Here is a 21,972-nt window from a genome sequence, read left to right on the forward strand (position 1 = left end):
AATCTCCTCTATAATATTGATAAAAGCCATGAAAATAATGAATTCACAAGTGCAAAACTTAACCCTAGGGCCATTCTGCTATTCCTGGAGTAATGATGAGAACCTTGTTTGTAGCTGATGGAGGATTTTACATGCCAGACACACAAACACACACACTGCCTTGAACCCAACCATCCCTTATTTTTCTATTAGCACTCCCTTCCTTTTTTTCTTGACTCCCATCACTTGGGAGAGCTCTGAGACTAGGGAAACTCCTGATTTTTCAGTTGACAGATGCATCTAATACACATCTTGTTCACTAAGTTTTGTCTGCACATTGCTGTGATAGATGTGAATGACCACAAGCCCAACCTAGTAACACTGAAGTCATGGAAAGTTCTGCCTTGATTTGGGTGAGGCAGAATCAGGGCTTATCAGAGTAATAAGTATTGTTATTTTTATATCAGTAAGGTGTCTTACATATTTTCTACTGACAGAATCCTAACCATGAAAGAGAGCATCCATCCTTCTCAATCACCCCCAATCTCTGTCTCCCTCTGTCACGTTCATGGATGCACACATTCAGTTCAGGCCTCCCTGGACTCACCAAGGTTTTAGCACAATGTTTAAGTCAGACTCCCAGCTGCCCTGCAGAGCTCTTTCTGGTCTCCACACTCACAGCAATGCTGTTGAAGTGGGCTTTCCCACTTACTGCAGCTTATGGTCTAGATGGTTCTGTATAGGAACAAGAGCCTGAAGAGTGAATGGAGCTAGACAACAGGACTAGGGCTGCATTGGGGAGTTTTGCCTACTCGATATGTAGGAAGTTAAAGCTTGGCCAATGGAGGAAGTTACACTTTGTAGTGGGATTCTATTTAGAAGTGGCTTTAAAATGTTTACATGGAAGATATAAAGTTGTGTTTTATGACATCAGCAGTATAATGTGGGTGGATAGATGCATGTCAGATGACTGCAGCTCCCAGAGGGAGGCTGCCTATCAGCAGGTTCAGTTTTTGAGGGGGGGTCTAACCAGCAGATTGATGATTAAGTAAAATACCTATTAAGTAAAATATCTAAACACCCTTTATCTATGTGATTGCAGTGTGAGGAGTAGTCAGAATGATTGAAAGGGAAATAAAAGAGGCAGTTATAAATAGACTATTAAGACTAGAAGGAAAACGAATGGCCGTGTGGTAAAAAGTTATGAAGCTGAGGGAGATGACTCAGGAACTCCAGGAATTTGATAGTTATAGTAAAAACTTGACAGATGTGTGGTAGAAGTTAGGCATCTGAGCTCTTCCAGCTGGTCCCAAAGACCAGAGGGGCAGCAGGACACAGATGATACAAAACCCTCCTAAGCTCTTTGTTGCTTGGGTGCACCCACACAGAGTGGGGTCCTGGCTGACCCCATCCAGCAGCCTCCAGGTACAGCCCAGGGCCTCCAGCAGCTGAACATCAGGTACAGGGAGGTTGTGCTTAATATCTGAGAGGCTTCAGTCAGGGACTGAGCCCAGAATTTCATAGTGACAGTCCAAAAGCTTTCCTGGGAAAAAGAGTGCCGAGCAGTGGCTCAACTCGCCTGCTGGAACTGGGAGCCAGAGTCTTTTGCTATCGCCTCAGTTCTTTGTCGGCTGAGTTCTCTTTCTTATTATCAGAGGTCATCTTAGTTTCTCTCTGAATGTTTCTGACCTGATATTACCAGTTCTGTTTTACTTCATAGAGTCAGTCTTAGTATATCCAGACATCTGGACTAGTTGGTCCTACACAACAATCTTTGCCAAAGAGTGTGCGGTCAGGACTTTTCACAGTTCAGGAGCTGCCTTACAATTTCTGGTGATGGGGCAGAATGCTGGAGAACAACTGAGTGTCCTGTGAGCCAAATGAGTAACAGAAAATGTGTTTCCATACAGCGAGAAGGGAAGAATGCTGAAGAACTTTAGACATGTCCTCCTTCATAGCCGAGGTGGCACCTCCATGTTCCCTCTCCGTGGCTGTCTGTGTCCACCTCTAAGAAAGGCAACAAGCCCATGTCTTGTTTTGAGGTCCAGTGATCCAGAAAGGAGACAGTGGAGGGAAAAAAAGGCATTTTAATCATACTTGAGACTCAGAGGTTTCAAGCCATCAGAAGCATGAGGAAAGAAAGGCATGAACCTCTCATGTACTGAGTACAAAGTTTATGTTACTGGAGAGGAGGAGAGGGTTTGCATGCTGCAGGTAGTGTGTCTGCTGCTGCCTACCTTTTCTTCATAAAGAAGGACAGTGGAGAAAGTAAGAGGAAAGAGTGTGAGTGCTGCTCAAAAGTGGACCTTCTTCTTTTGACTTCCACTGCAGTGGTGCAGGAGGTAGTTCTGAATGAGGCTTGGTTTGTTTGCAGCTTGGGGCAGGACTGCAGCTTGCTAGGCCATGTTTATTAGCAGAGACTGTAATGAGGAAGCTGGGATAGGGAAGACCATTTTGCACCTTTCCAATGCATAACAGCCCAAGGTAGGCATATGGAGGAGGAGAAGGAACAGAAGAAACAGAAATGAAATCTCTCTCAGGACTTACATGGCCAACGCAACTCTGTCACTTCATTTTCTGATACTGTATAGTGCTGTCACTCAGGGACCTTTAGGAACTAGGACCTTGGGACTGTAATCCTACCTGTCCCCCTCCTAATCCCCTTTCACCTTGAGTATTAAGAACTGAAAAGAGAATGAGAGAAAATGCAAAAGAGGAAAATAAGAGCCCTGGTAGCAAACCCCTGCTATTCCATGGGTGAAAGTAAAGCTTTGATTACTAAGGTAAAAGGACAACGTAGAATTTTATATTCATGTCTTCAAGCATAAACCAGCCCATAGTGTATATAGGATAACTTCACAGTGCATGAAACAAGCAGGACTGTAGGTCTTAACTGGCATCCAGCTTTCTTGCATGCACATCTGACACCATGCCAGCAGCTTATGTCTTGCAAATAAGTAGGGAACCTGCCAAGGCTTGGCACTTCCTCTGTCCAATGGACAGCACATCCACTCCTCAGAAACAGAGCCGTGCAGGGAACTGATCTGGTCAGTCTGTTTGACCAGATACACTCCAGAGGCTCTGACAGGAGGAGATAAGGGGTGGGGAAGGGTGTTGGTTTTGTTTTCTTTTTTTGTGGGGAGGAGGAAGAGGTTTTAAATCTCTGAGCTGTTATCAGGCAGAAGAGAAACCTCTGGAACTGCAGACCAAAGGACAGTGGCTTTAGGGAAGGTGGTTACTGAAATCACAATGGATGGTATGAGGAAGAGGGTGGTGGGAGAGCTGTAACTGCAGAAGCAGAGCAAATAAGAGGGAGGTAGTGAAAAATACATGTGCAATACAACAGGTTTGAAGGGACTAGAGCACTGAAAACTGGAGACCTCCATTGAGTCAGGCTGGGTGCAGCTGCAGGCAGCACTCAAAGAAACCCAGCCCTGGCAGCAGTCTCCAGTGGGCAGATTGTGGCCTCTGAGAGATGGTGAGGTCAGGAATGGGGAAAACAGAGGGGCAGATTCATGGTGCACTGCCATCAGTATGAGCTCGGTCCCTTTAGGCAGGGACAATCATTTGCATGTAGACAATGCTGTGGGAGCTGGGCTGAGATGCACAGGGGAGAACCACCGTGCCAAGCTGGAGCGATGGCTCTACCTTGACACCAGGGTAGAGCTCAGAGCCAGCTGAGTAAGAAATGGCATGCAGGTTAGAAATGCTTTCTGGGAGGTGAGACTGGGCTTACCAAGCAGAGTAGGATGTCTTTGCTGTAGACATGGAGATTGAGTTGGGGGTATGGATTGGGTGAGAGAGGTGAAACCTATGTGTTGGAAGCAAGACCTAATGCAGATGCTGGGAGGGAGGGAGGGAGGGTGGAAAAGAGGGAGGAAGGGTGGGAGGGAGGGAGGGAGGAGAGTGGAGACCGGGGAGAAGATGTATATAGTGTTGGGGCTTGAGTTTTGGGTTTGGTTTTCTTTTTTGTTTTATTTTGGGGGTGGTTTTTTGAAGAAAAAGCTAAAAAAGAAAAAGAAAAAGAAAACCTAAAAGATGTTTGATTTCTGATGTCTTGATGTAAACCAAATAAAAGCAGTTCTGTATATTCAGAAGTAAAGAATAGCTGAAAGGTGACAAACACAATGAAGCAGTGTCCTCCAGGCTGATCTTTTAACACATTTCCCAGGCTTTTCCCGCAGGAGTTTGGAGGACAAACCTGTGTCTGTGCCTACGCAGAGGCGCAGCCCACTGGTGTGGTGACCTTAGGGCTGGCTCCCTGATCCACCGCCAAGCACAGTACAGCGAAGGTGGGCAGTAGATGAGGAAGTGGTGGTATGTAAGTAATTTTTCAGTGTTTGATCCCACTGTCCCTGAGGCCAGTGGGAGGAGGCTTTGTATTAGACTCTCATCTCCTGTGCACATGATCCCTTCTGGAGAGGCAGCCTGCACTATGCCTTACTGTATCTTGGAATGTAGCGAAGGGGACGGAGATGAGATCAGGTAGCACTTGCAGGAATGAACTAATGCAGATGGAGTAAAGGCAGTATGAGCCTGAACTTCCTTTGAGAAGCTTTTGTTGCTACTGCTGCTTTTCACCCTGTGACTTAGTCTAGGGTGATAAGTGCATGGAGCTGCCCAGCTGCTCAGAAGAGGTACAATGAAAGTCATCCATGTGGAAAGATTTATCTTAAGACCTTTTGCAATTCAATAAAATCCTGTCTGTAGGTTTCTGGCTGTTTGTGAAGGATGGGTTTGGCGGGGGGAAAGTGCAAAGCAAGGAACATGTGTTAAGCAGAGTTATCTGTTTTAGTGGCCACAGCCTTGCAGAGACAAATTCTTTAGCAGAAGGTTGGAAGTACAAAGGAGTGGGATCAAGTGTAGGGCACTGACTGGGTTTGGACTGAGGAACACCTGGTTTCCATGCAGCTTCTAGTCTGCAGAAATGAGTGATGGGCGATGGCAAGGATGATGATGGTAGAGTGGGTCTGAGATATATGGGCAACCCTCTATGTTACAATGCATCTTTGTCTGAACTGTGAGGAGTGTAAAGGGTGAAAACCAATCTGATGAACTGCCTGTCTTGTCTTATGTTTAGTGCTATGGAAAACCAGAGGACAGTTCTTACCTCTGTGGGGCAAATTGTGGCTTCTTTCTACAGCTGGGCCAGTGAAGTTTGTGCCATTTGTATTACTGCAGAGAGGCTGAAAGAAACTAACTTTATATGGAAGACAGAGCAAAGCAAAGGCATTTCTCTTAGGAAAGGCCATTCTTCAGCAGTAAGACTTCTCTCTACTGCAGCTGCCACTCCAGCTAGAGTGCATCCCTATTGTGTAGGCACACAGCCCTGATTCAGCCATTTCTGCTGAGGAGCAGGCCAAGTAAGACAGGTGGGAAAGCAAGGACAGGTGTTTTGCAGAGACAAAGCAAGGAGGACTTGAGAGAGCATAAGCTCCTGTACCCTGTTGTGCTCTATACTAGAAATTCCTGAAACAAAATTGCAGTCTCTTGCTCCAAGAATTTTATGCTGTCATCATCCCCACTAGAGACAAAGGAGCCAAACCATCCCAAACCTGTTCTCAGCTCCATGCTGTGAGCTTCCTGCTCCCATCTAAGACAGCCAGAACTTGCCAGTGCCACATACATGCATTGGGGAAAACCAAATCAATATATGTCTGATGAAGCGGGGAGATCCCATTTATGATACAGGGGTGCACATTGTGTCATTTGCACAGGCTGTGCTTGGCACTTTTACTGGCAGACATTTCCCCCAGAAAGGATGAGATAGCATTGGCCAGCAATATTTTTTTGAAGAGGGTGATGATTTCTCCTCCAAGATTTGTTTTAAACATAGGTTGGTAAAGGCTAATGCCTCCCAGCTCTCAGTGCTACGCCAGCTGATTGACACTGGCCAGCGCCAGGGTTAATTGCCACAGTCAGATGCTGGGTCCAGGTCTTGTTTGGGGATGTAACTGGGCATCTAGTGAGCAGAGTGTCCAGACAGGAAGGTCAAAGACCTTTTCATTGGCTTTACCGCCCCACTGGACATGTCTTTGACTGCATTGTGCTTTGCTGGGTATGCTCTTTTGTGACTTATGCTGCCCAGATAACCCTGGCACTGCTGAGCCCAGTGGAGAGGGCTTGGTTACCAACACTCTGAGAAAGCTAAGCCATCAAGGAATAGCCATTGTTGTAATGATGAGGGTTGATGGCCTGTTTCTCAGCATCAGGAATGTGCTGTCTCAGGTCAGCAAAGGAATTTCTCTCTGTTGCTGATCTCAACTCTTCTCTGAAGAGAAAGGGACTGGCACTACCTCTTCAGTGGCAGATGCTTAGCCCTGTGCTGGGATGGACTCTCTTGATCCCATTAGGTGTCGAGCAGGTCCCTCTGTTTTTACCTGTAGAGGATGGTGCATTTTGTTGGTTGCTTCCTTCTCATCACCATCCCCTGACAGTGCCCAGGGCTGTGGAGCCTGTACTGCTGTAGGACCAAACCTTTCCAAGGGAATTACCATTCCCAATGAGACCAGGTCTCAGTGATGAGTGCAGGAAGGAGGTGTACAGATAGTTCTTCACTACACTGGTGGCTATTGTGCAATTTCATGACATATCAAATGAGAGGCCAAACAGGAGCAGCACCTCAAAAGACCTGATGCTGGAATAGCTGGTGGTGCTTAACCTTGTTTCTCCAGAAACAGTGGCTCACAGAACCTGAAGTTCTGGAGACAGCTGTGCTACCTGCCTCAGGGACATCTGGAGACCTATTAAGGGGTTTTTTGAACAATCTTTTGCTAGTGCAGCTTCCAGGCTGTTAGAGACATCACCAGCCTTGTGCCCCATGAATTTGGCAGCAGAGAAAAAGAAGAGTTATCCCAGAGTCTGTTACAGGCAGAGATGGGTCAGAAATCCCTGAGCTTCAGCCCCTGCCAAAGCTAGATGATGGTGAAGGAAGAGGTTACCAAGGGAGATGAGACTGACTTCACCCTCTCTCATCAACCTTTCCCTCTCCTATTTCAATTGCAATGAAACAAGAAGTAGGCAGAGCAGAGGAACATAGTGGGATTAAACTCATACAATGCCCCAGGCTTGGAAAGCCCTATCCCTTGCTCAAGTTTAAGCACAGGAGCTGAACTGATGACTGTGCATCTTAAAATCATGCCTAGGTCTGACAGTTTCACTGGGTTGGGCTCAATGTGCTTGGCAGGCCAAAAGGGAAGATTCTTAGTGAGCAACTCCCTGGAAAGGCTCAACAGTTGTCACAGAGGAGAATTTCTGACATTTGAAAAGATGAATAGCTAGATGCTGGAGAAGAAAATGGAACAACTGAGGATAAAGGAAAGCCTGCAGAATCACCCAGAAACATCCCACCTGTCAGCAAGTACGCATGACCCTGGTAGCAGGACCATCCCTCGGGCTGTGGTATCTTTTCCTTTCCGTTTCCTGGCATGTCATACTACAGTGTCTGCGTGTAGAATCACACACCCCCTCTCAGGAGAGAAACTGGTTGCTGAAGGACACATGCCCTCTCACGATGTGCTCGCTGCAGGAATGTTGTGCCAAGAGGTACGAAAGCAAACCAGATCAGACCTCTAATGCCAGGGCATCTTTCCCAGGCCAATCTAGCCCATCTATGCCAACATACCATCTTCTCCAGCCGCACCCACCCGCCATCTGCTCGAAGACGGCGAAGCAGCCACGTCTTCTCTGACCTGGGGACACCTTATGTGGCCTGAAATTCAGACAAAGCACTTACCTGGACAGCTACGGTGACAACAGGACAGGGAGATCAGCATCAATGTCAGTGTGTGCCATCAAAGGGACTTGTATGAACCATCTTACCACACTCTGAGTGGCTGCATTGCATCCTGTACAGCGTTACAAAAAACGAAAAGGGAAAAAAAAAAAGAAAGAAAAAAACAAAACAAAACAAAACAACAACAACAACAAAAGAACCCAGAACAAACCACCCATTTTTATGATCTTTAATTTGCATTTTCTGCATGAAATAAGACCTTGATCCTTGTCTTTTTTTTTTTTTTTCACAGAAGCAGATTCTGCTTTAACTGATGTAAAAACAAACAAACAAACAAAAAAAACAATAAAAAAGGGGGGTGGGGGGCAAAAGGGGAAGGGAAAAAAAAAGAAAGAAAAAAAAATAATGTTTCTAGCAAAGTGATTTAGATGTAGAAATTTTTATATTAAAAAAGAAAAAAAAAGAAAAAAAGGGAAAAAAGAAAAAGGGAAAAAAAAGAAAAAAGGGGAAAAAAAGGGGAAATGAAAAAAAAAAGGAAAAAGAAAAAAAAGGAAAAAGAAAAAAGGGGGGAAGAAAAAAGGGAAAAAGAAAAAAGGGGGGAAGAAAAAAAGGGGGAAGAAAAAAGGGGGGAAGAAAAAAAGGGGAAAAGGAAAAAGGGGGGGGAAAGAAAAAAAGGGAAAAAAGAAAAAAGGGGGGAAAGAAAAAAAGGGGGGAAAAGGGGGGAAAAGGAAAAAAAAAAGGAAAAAAAAAACCACAACAACAAAGAAATAAAATAAAATGACCTAAAGAGCCATCTTTGTCTAGTTGAGAGGCGGGAAGGTGTGATTGGTGGGTGGCACCTTCTGCTCTCCGAGCCGTCCTGCCTCAGTCGGAGCAGAGCGCAGGCTGCGCCGCAGGAGGGCTCCCAGGAAGAGCAGTGCTCACCGGTCACCGCCAGGTGCTTTCAAAAACTGTCTCCTTCATCTTCTCATAGGGAGAGTGGGCAGAAGGGCGGGAGGCGGGGAGGGAAAGGGAAGAGGGGCCGGGGAGGGGGGGAAGGGCGGGATGGGGCAAAGAGAGTCGCCTTGATTTGCTGGGTTTTTTTTTTTCTTTCGGGGGTGCGTTTGGTCCTGCCGCGACAGTTTTTGAAAGGCGACTGCCGAGCAAAAGCGAGAAACAAACAAACTTGAACACAGTTTACAGTTTTGTACAAACCATTATAAATACTGACAGCAAATGTTTTTAAAAGCGGTCCGTACCAGTGCCAAAACAATGTAATGTGTACATTTCATTTCTTCTTCTCTCTCTTTTCTTTTTTCTTGTCTTTTCTTTTTTTTTTTTTTTAAGCTGTTAAAACACCAAAAAAGTTCTTTTTTCTTTTTCTTTTTTTATTTTCCCTTTTTTCCCCCTTTCTTTCTTCCCCCCCCCCCCTTTTTTTTTTAGCAAATACTGTACGTGAACATAAATGTACTTGAACGCTGTTAATTATTAATGGGTTAGGAATCTTTCTTGGGCTTTTGGGTTGGCTTTGTTGTTGGGTTTTTTTCCCTCCTTTTCTTCTTCTTCTTCTTCTTCTTCTTCTTTTTTTTTTTTTTTTTTTTTTCCCCTACCCAGAACAAAAGTAATGCTTATCAAATACAGTCTTTAAAGGAGAAACAGTCAACTTTTTCTCTGCTGGCTTGAATGGTTCTTACGTGTTTCCATTTTCGAGGCACTGTATTTTGGCCAAATCTCTATTGCTGGCCTCTGAAGGACATTGAGACACTTGAACGTGTCCAGAGAAGGGCAATGAGGCTGGGGAGAGGCCTCGAGCACAAGCCCTGTGAGGAGAGGCTGAGGGAGCTGGGGTTGTTTAGCCTGGAGAAGAGGAGGTTCAGGGGAGACCTTATTGCTGTCTACTACTACCTGAAGGGAGGTTGTAGCCCGGTGGGGATTGGTCTCTTCTCCCAGGCAACCAGCACCAGAGCAAGAGGACACAGTCTCAAGCTGCACCAGGGGAAGTTTAGGCTCAAGGTGAGGAGAAAGTTCTTCACTGAGAGAGTTGTTCAGCATTGGAATGGGCTGCCCAGGGAGGTGGTGGAGTCACCATCCCTGGAGGTGTTCAAGAGGGGATGGGACGTGGCACTTGGTGCCATAGTTTAGTCATGAGGTCTGTGATGACAGGTTGGACTTGATGATCTTTGAGGTCTTTTCCAACCTTGGTGATTCTGTGATTATTACCACCCAGAGGACACCAACTTGTCCTTATCTTTAAATATGACTGTAGTGATTCCACTTGAAATGCATGTCCAAAGGACTTTGCTAAGACTTAAGTAAAGCTTTGTCTACATCCACGCTTTCTGGTGGGTTGAACCAAGAGTCATCAAATGGTTTGGGTTGGAAGGGACCTCCAAAGGTCATCCAGTCCAACCCCCTCTGCAGTCAGCAGGGGCATCCTCAACTAGATCAGGCTGCCCAGAGCCTTGTCGAGTCTCCCTTTGAATACTTCCAGGGATGGGGCCCCATCCACCTCCCTGGGCAACCTGTTCCAGTGTTCCACCACCCTCATAGTAAAGAACCTGTTCCTACCATCCAATTCAAATCTGCTCTTCTCTAGTTTGAAGCCATAGCCCCTTGCCCTTGGCCTGGAACACGCCCAAGCTCTACGACACCGCCTCGAGCAGCAGGGAACATTAGAATAAATCTTCAGTATTGTTTTTCCACCATAAGGCAACCTACCCTAAATATGAGGAGCAAAGATCAGAGACTACATTTTCAAAAGCTCTGGAGTCCTACTCCCACAAGCAAATAAAGTACTCAAGGACTTTCTAAAGCACTTTGCCATGTTAACGAAAAGTGGATTAGACAAGACCATTTTCAGAAATGATGGATGCACTTAGAGTAAGACATTGAGGTATTTCACGCTAATAGGCTGAGGCTTCAGCTCCCACATTCCTTTTTAAAAGTTTAAAAGGCTTGGCCTTTTGAAGTAATCTAGTTGGGGTTTTTTGGATGTGCAAGTAAGGCTGCCTGGACAGCCATTGCAGAGCGGGCAAAGGTGTTGAGCTGGCAGGCTGCCGCAGCATCTCAGCATCACTCAGTGAGCAGCTGAGGGGACACAGAGGGGGTGCTGCTAGAGGAGTGGGATTCATGGTCAGCTATGAGCCCAGGGAAAGGGAGGGAGCTGGCTTTGAATCCCTGCTTCTCTGTGGTGCAAAGGTATGATACTACCCCACAGTCTCTCCCCATAGCTGCACTAGGTGTCTGTGCTCCATCCAGGCTGCACTCTTCACAGCTTGATCGACTCCACATTTCTGTGGCTTTACACTGTAAGCATACATCTAAGGTTTAAAAATTCAGGGAAAATTAGAAGTTCAGAGATGCTAGTGGGATGCTGGGAGCTGGCTTGCCACTGATGGGACTATCCCTGCATCTCTGAAGCAGAGAAATGTGTTTCCCCACACTCAGGCAGCAAAATAGGAAAATCTACACTGCCTGATATGCTTCAGCTGGGTATTCAAGTATCTGCATTTCTTCCCAGCTGAGACCTACTGACAATGGGATCAGTGTGGGTACTAGAATAAGAAGTCAAGGGGAAAAAAGATCATGCTAGAACTGCATTCAGCATTTAACATTTGAGATCCAGTCCTTGTTTCCCTCTTGAACACTGCCTGAAGCCACCACCTGTTCAGTGAATTGACTGTGTGGTACTTGGAAGGTGATGGGAGGAAGGTTTCTTTTTTGCCTCTAGACTCTGAAGTCTATGTATAATATAAACCCATTACTTTGCTTCCTTCGATATGACAACTCAACTTCTAATTATCCTCACCAGCCATTAGGACAACTCTTGTCTTTAAAAGCCCCTAAGTCCTGCTGAGCTGAGCAGCTGCCCCTTCCTGGCATAGCTGCAGCAGCAGGGAGCCTCTGAGAGTACTGCTGCCCTCTTCTCTTGGACCTCCTTCCCACTGAGCCCATATTTGCTCTTCAAAACCTAGCATGTGAACTAGACAACCAGTCTTAGATATCCAAACTCTTGAGGGCCTCAGTCTCACCAAAGTGGTGAAAGCTAAAGAGGCTTTTTCCTCTAATGAAAACAGTAAAAGCCAATTCTTTTGTGGCTTTAAAAGAGAAATAGCAAGCGGATGGTGTCTGCTGTGTTTATGCTTAAATGGTGCAATAACAGACCATAGGTGAGCAGCACAGTGGAAATATTTTCAAGCTGTGATGGTGAGTTACAGTTCCTGCTAACCTGCCGTTCTGGAGAGCTTCTGTGATGCTCTTTCTCCTTCTGCATTCATTTTATTAGAGATAACTGTGTTTATGTTTAGCTGCTGGAAAAACTCATTTTGCCATCTCATTTAATTTGAAGGGGCATTTTAGCCCTGTTAATCTCACCTACCCTTCCTGTTCTCTTCTGTTTAATCTACTGTCCCCTGAGTTTCCATGGCAAGATCTCACAGTGCAAACAGAGAAAAAGCTTTAACAGTTTCATCAAGTTGTAGCTTGGGATAAGGTGCTAATAAACTGCTTCACATCCATAGACAATCTTCAGGTCACATCTGCCCAAGAAAACTGCCCTCTGTCCTTTTAAGAAGAATATTTTGTCTAGCCTGGCCTTTCAGCAGCTTTGCTGTATTAATCTATATCCTCACTAAGTGGCACCAGTGTATACTCAAGCATCCTGGAAGCCCAGGTAGGTCTACACTGTTTGCAGCAACAAACACATTGTTAAATCCTATAGCTGCCCACCTCTCTACAGGGATACTGGAAGGGTTCTCTTTTTTTGTTGTTAATCATTGTCATCATTAATGGTGCTAGTAAACTTATTGAATATTCAAATAAAGATAGAGCTCCACATTTGCAAAAGCCCTTAAGCGATTAAAGCATCCAAGGTTCTCTCTGACTGTTCAATGGCTTCAGCATTTAGTGGTAACAAGCAAAGTTTGCAAAACCATGAGGAGCATGTTCTTACTGCTTCATTGTGGGAATGTTCTTGCCATTGGAAAGAGGAACTCCTCGAAATCAGTTTGTATAACAGCATGAAAGAATCTCAATACACTCCGTGTGCAGGAGATGCCACTACAGATCAACCTCCAAAAGTCTGCAAGGTAGCAACAAGGTAGAGTTTAGCACATTGCTCTCCCATGCATCAAAGTGAATATGCAGCCTCTTGAAATTTGAGAAAAAGCAGGGATTAAAAACAACAAAAAAGAGTGATTTTGGAAATGTTAAACTAATGTCTTTGCTGCATGTGAAATCTTCTGCATCAAAAGGCTTTCCTTTTTCTTTTGTTTGCTATATATATTTTTTGGAGCATTCTGTGTCCAAGAATGAACTATATATGACCTGTATGAACACAGTTTTCATTGACTAACTTCAGGCAGGCAGAGGCAGATGGAGGGAAATCCAGAAAAAGAAAACCTTGAGAGCAAAATGGATACTGAAACTGAAATGAAATAAAGGCTTTTATTTCAAGGCAGCTGAAAAGCATTTCATTTGTATCACCATGATTGCCCTTTGGGGTTGGTTGTTGCTTTTGGTTTAGTTTTGGGGAAAATGAAGATTTTTGAAGAAAAAGCAAACAATCAAGCAAAAGCCAACAGCTACAACAAACATTCTCCCACCAGCTGTCCTGTGAAATCCTATCTAATGTACCTGGTGCTGAACAGCCCTTGTAGGTCACCCTCTGCCTGGAGAGTAGAAGGGAGCTGAGCCGACTCAGCTGCAGCTCAAACATGTGGTTTGAGGGAGCCCAGACATTTTGTGCTTGCTGTTTAGATCATGTGGCTTTCCCCCAGACAATATTCTTCTCCAAACGAGGGTGACTCTGAAGCAGCTGTCTAAATCGGGCACTGTGTCAACAGTTTAAATATTAACTGTTCCATGTGTTCTCAGCAGCCCATGGGAAATGCAGTATCAGCCAGAGGATTCAACCTTGAATCCCTCTCATGGACTTTTTCCCCCCAAACAGAGCTGTTCAGTCACGAACAGCCTGGAGACAGCCCACATTCCCTTCCAACAGCCAGCTCTGCGCTCCAGTTCTTACACTAGAAGGTCTATGGAGGAAGACAGGGCTCTACCAGAACTGCAAGGGCTGTTTACAGAGCTTTACCAGAACTGCAAGGGCTGTTTACAGGGCTTTACCAGAACTGCAAGGGCTGTTTGTGCAGGCTGCTGCAAATGCAAGGCAAAAGTAACTCAGCAGTAACTCAGGTGAAAACTTGAATGGTCCTTTCACATGAAACTGAGGACCTTCTACCTTCAAAACAGGTAGGTTTGAGGTCTTTGGCTACATGGCCAAAAAAACCCAAACTGTAAAAGCTGCTCCCTATAAACCACCAGGCTTCTGGTGTGCTTGGGATCAGGCAACCCAGCAACAGATACTGTTGGCAATCATCATGTCAGAGTCTCTACCAGTCTTGCTTACAGGATTCACTGAGGTTTTGACATCATGCTAAGCACGGTGCAGGAGTCTGTCTTTGCAACAATGAAGGGACAAATTATGATGGCAAGGCCTGTGGCTGTGCAAATAGCCTCCAGAGGAGTTCCTGGTTAAAAAATGTGATTTAGATAAGCTTTTATAGACAAGGATTTTGTATCATTGTCTCAGTTTTAGGACTGAAAATTTGCCTCTGTAGGCTGTATTGTATCTTTACAGGTCGGGTCCTAAACCAGGATTTAGAAGAGCTACTGTGTCACTATTCACTGTATGGAAGAAAAAGACTTTACTGTCCCTTTTCCCCTTTACTTGTGTGACAACCAAACAGTTCATAGCTGGTACTCAAACCATTCTTAGAAGATGTTGTCAGGTAAACATGCAAGACTGATTGGTGCTTGGTGCCATGGTTGCCAGTGTTGGATGATAGGTTGGACATGATGATCTCGAAGGTCTCTTCCAACCTGGTTAATTCTATTCTAATTCTATTCTAATTAGAAAGTATAAGTCATTGAAATAAGAAGCAACAGATAAGGCAGATATGAGGCTGTGTTATTCATATCCCATGTCTAAAATCTCTGCTGTACAAGCCCTCAGGAAAAAAATTCTCCCTAGGTAGAAAAAGCCTTCATTTTAGTGGCTAGATACAGAGCTCAGTGGTACTCTTTTGAGATGGCCCATCTACCATCTACCCAATCCCAACGGTGAGGCTAGATCCATCTTCACCCACCCACATCCTCACACTGTATATGCTTTCACTCTGTGGGTTTATTGGTGAATGATGAGCACATTTTCAACTTGATTCATCTTTCAGTTGCTCTGTGGAGGTGCACCCTCCTTGGGGAGCTGTGAAGATCACAGCTGGAGCTGCTGCCCAGTTTTTTAAAACACCAAGTTTAAAGGTGAGTGCTGCAGGTACATATGGAGCCTGTCTTCAGGAGAGGGGCAGAAAGTCAGCACTCTGCTGAGCATCTTCCTGCTGGAGGAAAAACTGCTGCTTGGCTCGGCACCTGGACGTCGTTTTGTTCTGACCAAGACATCCCTCCTCTGCTATGCACCTGCAGGCAGAGCCACTAGCAAGATGCCGCTTCTGCTTCACATTGGATGACCAAGGAGGGCACATATTCTATTTCCAGCCTCTACTCCTTTTCCCAAAGGCAAGATCTTCCTTTTTCTTTCCTTCCCCTAAAACCTGAGGAAAATCCATTCTGCCATCTTGAAGTCAGCTGAGCGAAAACGAGCCAACTTTAAGTCAGAGTTGCCAACTGGTTTAATTTAATTTGGTGAATTAATCATGAGCCTAGTTCTAAGTCCTTCTTCAAAGAAAAAAAAAAAAAAAACCACAACATGTTCTTTGATTCGTGGGAATACATCCAGGGCTGTGTTTGCATTTAAAAACAAGAAGCAAGTATCTGTCATGAAGAGGAGCTCGCATAAATGTGACTGCTGGAACCTGTTATCAGAAGAGAAATTAAAGGAATCTGTCATTCAATGTTTATTAATCAGGTAGTAGGTTTCAAGTCAAAAATCAAGATTTCTTTTTATTTTTTTGGAGAGGTGCAAAGGCAAATAACTAATCATTATTGAATGTTTGTGTTTAATGGCATTTCTGTTTCTGGTACAAAATTTCCTGAGCTCCCTTCCACTGCCTCACACATATGTGTACAAAACAAAACAAAAGTATAATTTATGCAGTGGTAGCCACCTTGGCACAGAAGCACAGGAGCGCTCCCTTTTCCATTTTTCTTGGATAAAGCTTCCACCTGGCTTCATGTTATGAAACAGCAATGGTGACTCATACCACAGGAGCATGTGAATGCCCCAGGAGGTATGCAAGCAGAGCAAGAGAGAGCACCCGAGAATGATATACATAAGAAAAGCAGAAACTTAGAGTTTAGGTCTCCAGGTCCCCTGGTACAGTTTTGCATCCACTGGAGCATGGCAGCATCAGAGAGCATTTGTGGTCTTGATGGGGAATTTACAAAGGATTCCTGCTGAAGAGAAGAGCTTTGCTCCCCCTCCAGTGGTGGTTCAGAAAGAAGAGATAGGACAGTCACCCCAATCAGATGACATTATTTACTGGCAGAGCTGTTCAGCCGGAGTAAGGGGCAGCATAGCACTGACCTTGGAGATATCTGCTATGCAACCTAGGGACAAACTCCTACAAGCTTTTATGCCAATGTGAAAGCTGCATTGGCAGAAGCTGTTGCACACCTTGGGTCACCCTAGTTTTATGAAAAGGTTATCAGCAGAAGGATGTCAAGAACAATAAGAATGAAGAGGGTGTTTCACCCATCTTCTCACTGCCCTACACATCTGCACATGTATTGACCTACTTGCTACCACACAAAGTTCCTAGGCAAAGTCACACTGAGCTATTGGGACACTGGAAAGCATCTCCTTCACAGACCTTAGAGGTGAGTGGATGGTGTTTTACCGAAGAGGATCGTTCCCCTGGAATTGTCTTCTGGTTGCTACTTTGTCATCATTCCTTATGGCAGGGAGGACGTTCATGTGCAGATGTGCAAAAGGAAGATGAAACTGCTCACCACTGGGGAAGTATTTTGCAGTTTCCCCTCAAATATATGCCTAGTATATTTTCCTAAAGAAGGTCATTCACAGGAAAATCCCTTTCCATATGCAGCTCTCTAAAGCTTGCTAGGTGTTCCTGTATGGCTCATAAATCATAGAGGCAGCTGTTACCATCAGCATTTTCCTTCTCCCTTGAAGTTCGAGCAGCTGCTGAGTCTGAAGTTAATTTCACAAATTAACCTGAGAGTACTCCACAGTCCCAGGACAGCAACCCTACCTGCTTCATGCATCTTCCTGAGAGGTCCAAATCTTGCACAGTCAGCAGTTCTGTAAGCCTTTCAGGATGAGGGGAAAGTCTTAGGGGGAGAAAATCTGAGCTAGTTAAGTGCTTCAGCCAGAAGGCAAATGGGGAAGGCAGAGCGGAAATAAAAATGAGAGAGGAGAAAGGCTCCTAAGAGTATGAATGAAACAAAGCAGGACATACTTCTTTCAGCTGTACCTAGAAAAGAAAGGAAGAAGTAAGACCAGAGATGGAGGAACTTGGTACCGATGACAGCTAGAAAGGTTCCAGGGACCGAATCTCTCGGCAGGTTGAAGGCCTTTGTTTTATTTAATGTGCTGTGAATTTTTCAAGGCCATGATGGTATCACACACAAACCTGGTTTGTCTGTGCAGATTCATCTTTGCTCTCTTTTGTGTCCCTCGTGGAGGCTTCTTGTGAGCCCAGCTCTACATCTCCCCATTTCGCTGCCCTCCTTTTTCTCCACTCCTATTACATTTGCACCAGACCGTGGCACAGGGGATGTTAAGGAGAGAAAGGAAGAAAGGTGGCTTTTCGCTCTGGCAGATAACTGTGGACATGTTGTTTCTTTTGAGTGATACCTATTCATCTCTGTAGCTACACACATCTTAATCTGGAGCTAAATCCCCAGGAAGTCTGAATCTGTGGCTTGGTTTTGGTCTTCTGTGCTCAAAGCTGAGGCTGTGCTGTGCAGTCTGCTTTTCACAGAGGACTGAGAGCTCTTCTTGTGTCTCCCTTTCTGATTTAATTTGGTCCTAATTAATTTCCATACTAACAGGATGAGAGGCAGAATTGCAACAAAAGAATTTCTGCTAGATACAAGGAAAAAACCCTCCATAGGGAAGGCAGTTTTAGTCATCAAAGCACAGGCCCAGATAGGCTGTGGGATGTCTGTACTTGGTGACACTCATTATTCAACTGGACAGATCTGAGACCATAAGTTAACTTCAGAGGCAGTCCTGCTTTGATTGGGGTTTAGACCAGAGACCTGCAGGAATGTGTCCAGAGAAGGGCAACCAAGCTAGGGAGGGGTTTGGAGCACAAGCCCTATGAGGGGAGGCTGAGGGAGCTGGGGTTGCTTAGCCTGGAGAAGAGGAGGCTCAGGGGAGACCTTATTGCTGTCTACAACTACCTGAAGGGAGGTTGCATCCAGGTGGGGGTTGGTCTCTTCTCCTAGGCAACCAGCATCAGAACAAGAGGACAGAGTCTCAAGCTGCACCAGGGGAGGTTTTGGCTGGATATTAGGAAGAAGTTCTTCCCAGCAAGAGAGATTGGCCATTGGAATGTGCTGCCCAGGGAGGTGGTGGAGTCACCATCACTGGAAGTGTTTAGGAGGAGACTTGATGGGGTGTTTGGTGCCATGGTTTAGTTGATTAGATGGTGTTGGGTGATAGGTTGGACTCGATGATCTTGAAGGTCTCTTCCAACCTGGTTAGTTCTATTCTATTCTATTCTATTCTATTCTATTCTATTCTATTCTATTCTATTCTATTCTACTCTATTCTATTCTATTCTATTCTATTCTACCTGCAGACCTCTCTTCACACTAGAGTTATCCTGGGATGCTGTGAACACCATGTTGGCTCTTGTTTTGCTTTCACTTGCTCCTCACTCCAAACCACCAGCTTTTGGTGTTGGGGACATCCCTGGCATCAAAATCCTGAGGGCATGGCTCAGACCAAGGGAATGAGCTTGGGTATGCCGACGTAATTCTGGAACAGAAATCAGTGAAGCAGACTGATTTGGATGGAGGAGAGTAAAAATAACCCCCTGCCTTTATCAGTGGGCTGTGTCCAGAGGCCAAGGAATTAAACCAGAAACTTACATGAACATTGGGATAGAGAGTGACTTAATCAGTTGGAATTAGCTGTGGGGTTTGTCGCTTCAGCTTTTTCTGTTTGGAGTGATTACAATTAAAATGCAAAGATCTGACTGCTTAAGTGCTCCGTGCTAATTGGGAGATCAGTGGGCTTTGTTTTCCCTTTCTCCTCTAATTTATTTTAAGGCTTTGTTTCCTCAGCAGAAGGTATGGCAAGCTTGAGGATTTCAAATGAAGGAGAGAGGGGAGAAATACCAAATCAAAGCTGTGTGGGCAATTCCACAAAGGGTGGGGAGGGAGGAAAACACAGGGCTTTCCCTGCATGGGGAACAAATCTTTCCAAAAGGATGCAATAATCCTGCTTTCCTCTCCCCTGGTTACTTTTTAAGCTCTGGTCCAGCATCTCTGGGGTTTAATTAGATGAGATGGGTTGATCAAGAGCTTGCATGTTTATGCAACTAGTGTGTGGGCTGAGGCATAGCATTGTTCTTCAAAGCAGCTAGGGGCCTTTTCTTCACCAATGGGTACTTCTCAAAGGTGTGGTCCCTGTGTTTCAGGCAGGGCAGTTGAAGAGCCATCACACCAATCTTTTCCTATACTCTCATACAAGCTCATGGCTTGTGTTCATGAGACAGGTGTGGGCAGCAATTAGCACACCCACATTGCTGCATCAAATCAGCGTGATGCTTCTTGTGCCTGGAAGGGGAAATCCCACTTGGGTTACATGAGTGAAGTGTGAAAGGGAACATCTAAGTTCTCTGACATAAAAGAGAGCAAAGCGTAGTGTCTGGGGAAGTCTTGAATACAGTGTTACTTCACTTAGTGACAGGGCCAGTCAACAAGCCCAGCTAGAGCACTTCTGCTTCTGATGCCAGCTATACTTTGGACCATACTTAAGCAGTCAGCAGGGACCAGCTTGATGACAGGGCCAGGAACATTGAGGCAGTGGTGTTACAAAAAGAGTAGCATCAAGTGCCATTCCCACCCCAACGCGGCCATTCCCACCCGAACACGGCCATTCCCACCCAAACACAGCCATTCCCACCCGAATGCAGCCATTCCCACCCGAACGTGGCCATTGCCACCCAAACACAGCCATTCCCACCCAAACGTGGCCATTCCCACCCAAACGCAGCCATTCCCACCCAAACGCGGCCATTGCAACCCAAACGCAGCCATTGCAACCCAAACGCAGTCATTGCCACCCGAACGCGGCCATTCCCACCCAAACGCAGCCATTCCCACCCAAACGCAGCCATTGCAACCCAAACGCAGCCATTGCAACCCAAACGCAGCCATTGCAACCCAAACGCAGCCATTGCAACCCAAACGCAGTCATTGCCACCCGAACGCGGCCATTCCCACCCAAACACAGCCATTCCCACCCAAACGCGGCCATTGCAACCCAAACGCAGTCATTGCCACCCGAACGCGGCCATTCCCACCCAAACGCAGCCATTCCCACCCAAACGCAGCCATTGCAACCCAAACGCGGTCATTGCCACCCGAACGCAGCCATTGCCACCCGAACACGGCCATTCTCACCCAAACACAGCCATTCCCACCCAAACATAGCCATTCCCACCCAAACATAGCCATTCCCACCCAAACACAGCCATTCCCACCCAAATGCGGCCATTCCCACCCAAACGCAGCCATTCCCACCCAAACGCGGCCATTGCCACCCAAACGCGGCCATTCCCACCCAAACGCAGCCATTCCCACCCAAACGCGGCCATTGCCACCCAAACGCGGCCATTCCCACCCAAACGCAGCCATCGCCACCCGAACGTGGCCATTCCCACCCAAACGCAGCCATCGCCACCCGAACGCGGCCATTGCCACCCGAACGCGGCCATCGCCACCCAAACGCGGCCATTGCCACCCAAACGCGGCCATTCCCACCCAAACGCGGCCATTCCCACCCAAACGTGGCCATTCCCACCCAAACGCAGCCATCGCCACCCGAACGCGGCCATTCCCACCCAAACGCAGCCATCGCCACCCGAACGCGGCCATTCCCACCCAAACGCAGCCATCGCCACCCGAACGCGGCCATTGCCACCCGAACGTGGCCATTCCCACCCAAACGCAGCCATCGCCACCTGAAGGTGGCCATTCCCACCCAAACGCAGCCATTGCCACCCGAACACGGCCATTCCCACCCAAACTTGCATTGCCAGCTCTCCTTTGCAGAGCTGTGGTCAGCAGTGGTGGGAAGCTTAGGCAAAGTCAATGTTAACTATTGAATTCATCTTTCAGACTGTTGAATGCTCCTTCTGCTTGTGCCTATCACAGCCCCTTGCCATGGTGATATGCTACCCCTTCCTAATTGATGGAGAGCTGAGGCCTCACAGAGCACACCTGAAATCCAACAAGGTGACTCTGGCACACCAGGGAGCAGAGCTAGCAGAAACCTTGATAGCCATCATGTCAGAGGAGAGGGGTTTACATAGTGAGAATGTGGAATGCAGCTCCTCGTGGGCTGCTCTGCTCTGCCAGCCACTCAGGAGCTCCTCCTTAGAGGAGGTTTGTAGAAATAATTGACAAATGTCATGACAGGCTTTAGAGGAGGCCTGGCATTTCACATGCTTGGTGTCTCCTTACTGGGAAGTAGCTGCAGCACTTCACACACCAAATGAAAACACAGGCTCCACATGTTAAATTTCCCTTCCCCAAACAGTCTGCCCATGTGCTGCAGGTCCGGGCTAGAGCTCTGGAGACCAGCTGGAGACCAGGGGTGGCTCTGAAAGGGTTGAGAGGAGAGGAATCCTTCCTCAGACATATGTAGAGGAGAGAGACTGAGGGGTATGTTGGGGTCCTGCTGCCTGTGCCATGACCAGGGCTGGCAGGAGTCCTCCATCCCTAACGAGCCCTTCTCATGCCCTGCTGAGCACAACAGCAGAGCAGCCCCACCCGGAAGGGCAGGATGTGTCCCAGGGGCTCTGCCGCAGAGTAGCCAGTGATGCAGCTCCTGCTCTCGCTCCAGTGGTCTCCAGAGATGGGCAGCTGTGTGTGAAACGACTTCATCTTTTTTTCATGAATTCAGTAAGAATTACTCCCAGGAAGGGAAGAAGAAGAAAGGAAATTATCTTCTGATCTCTGTCTTGGGCAAGGGGGGGAAAAGAGTTCTGGAGGGAGATAGGAGAAGGGAGCAAGTGAGGAAGGCTGTAGCTAATAGAATAGGGGTCCTGTGAGGCCACCAGCTGTTG

Source organism: Dryobates pubescens, chromosome 18, assembly GCF_014839835.1.
Source record: "Dryobates pubescens isolate bDryPub1 chromosome 18, bDryPub1.pri, whole genome shotgun sequence".
Classification (NCBI taxonomy): Eukaryota; Metazoa; Chordata; class Aves; order Piciformes; family Picidae; genus Dryobates; species Dryobates pubescens.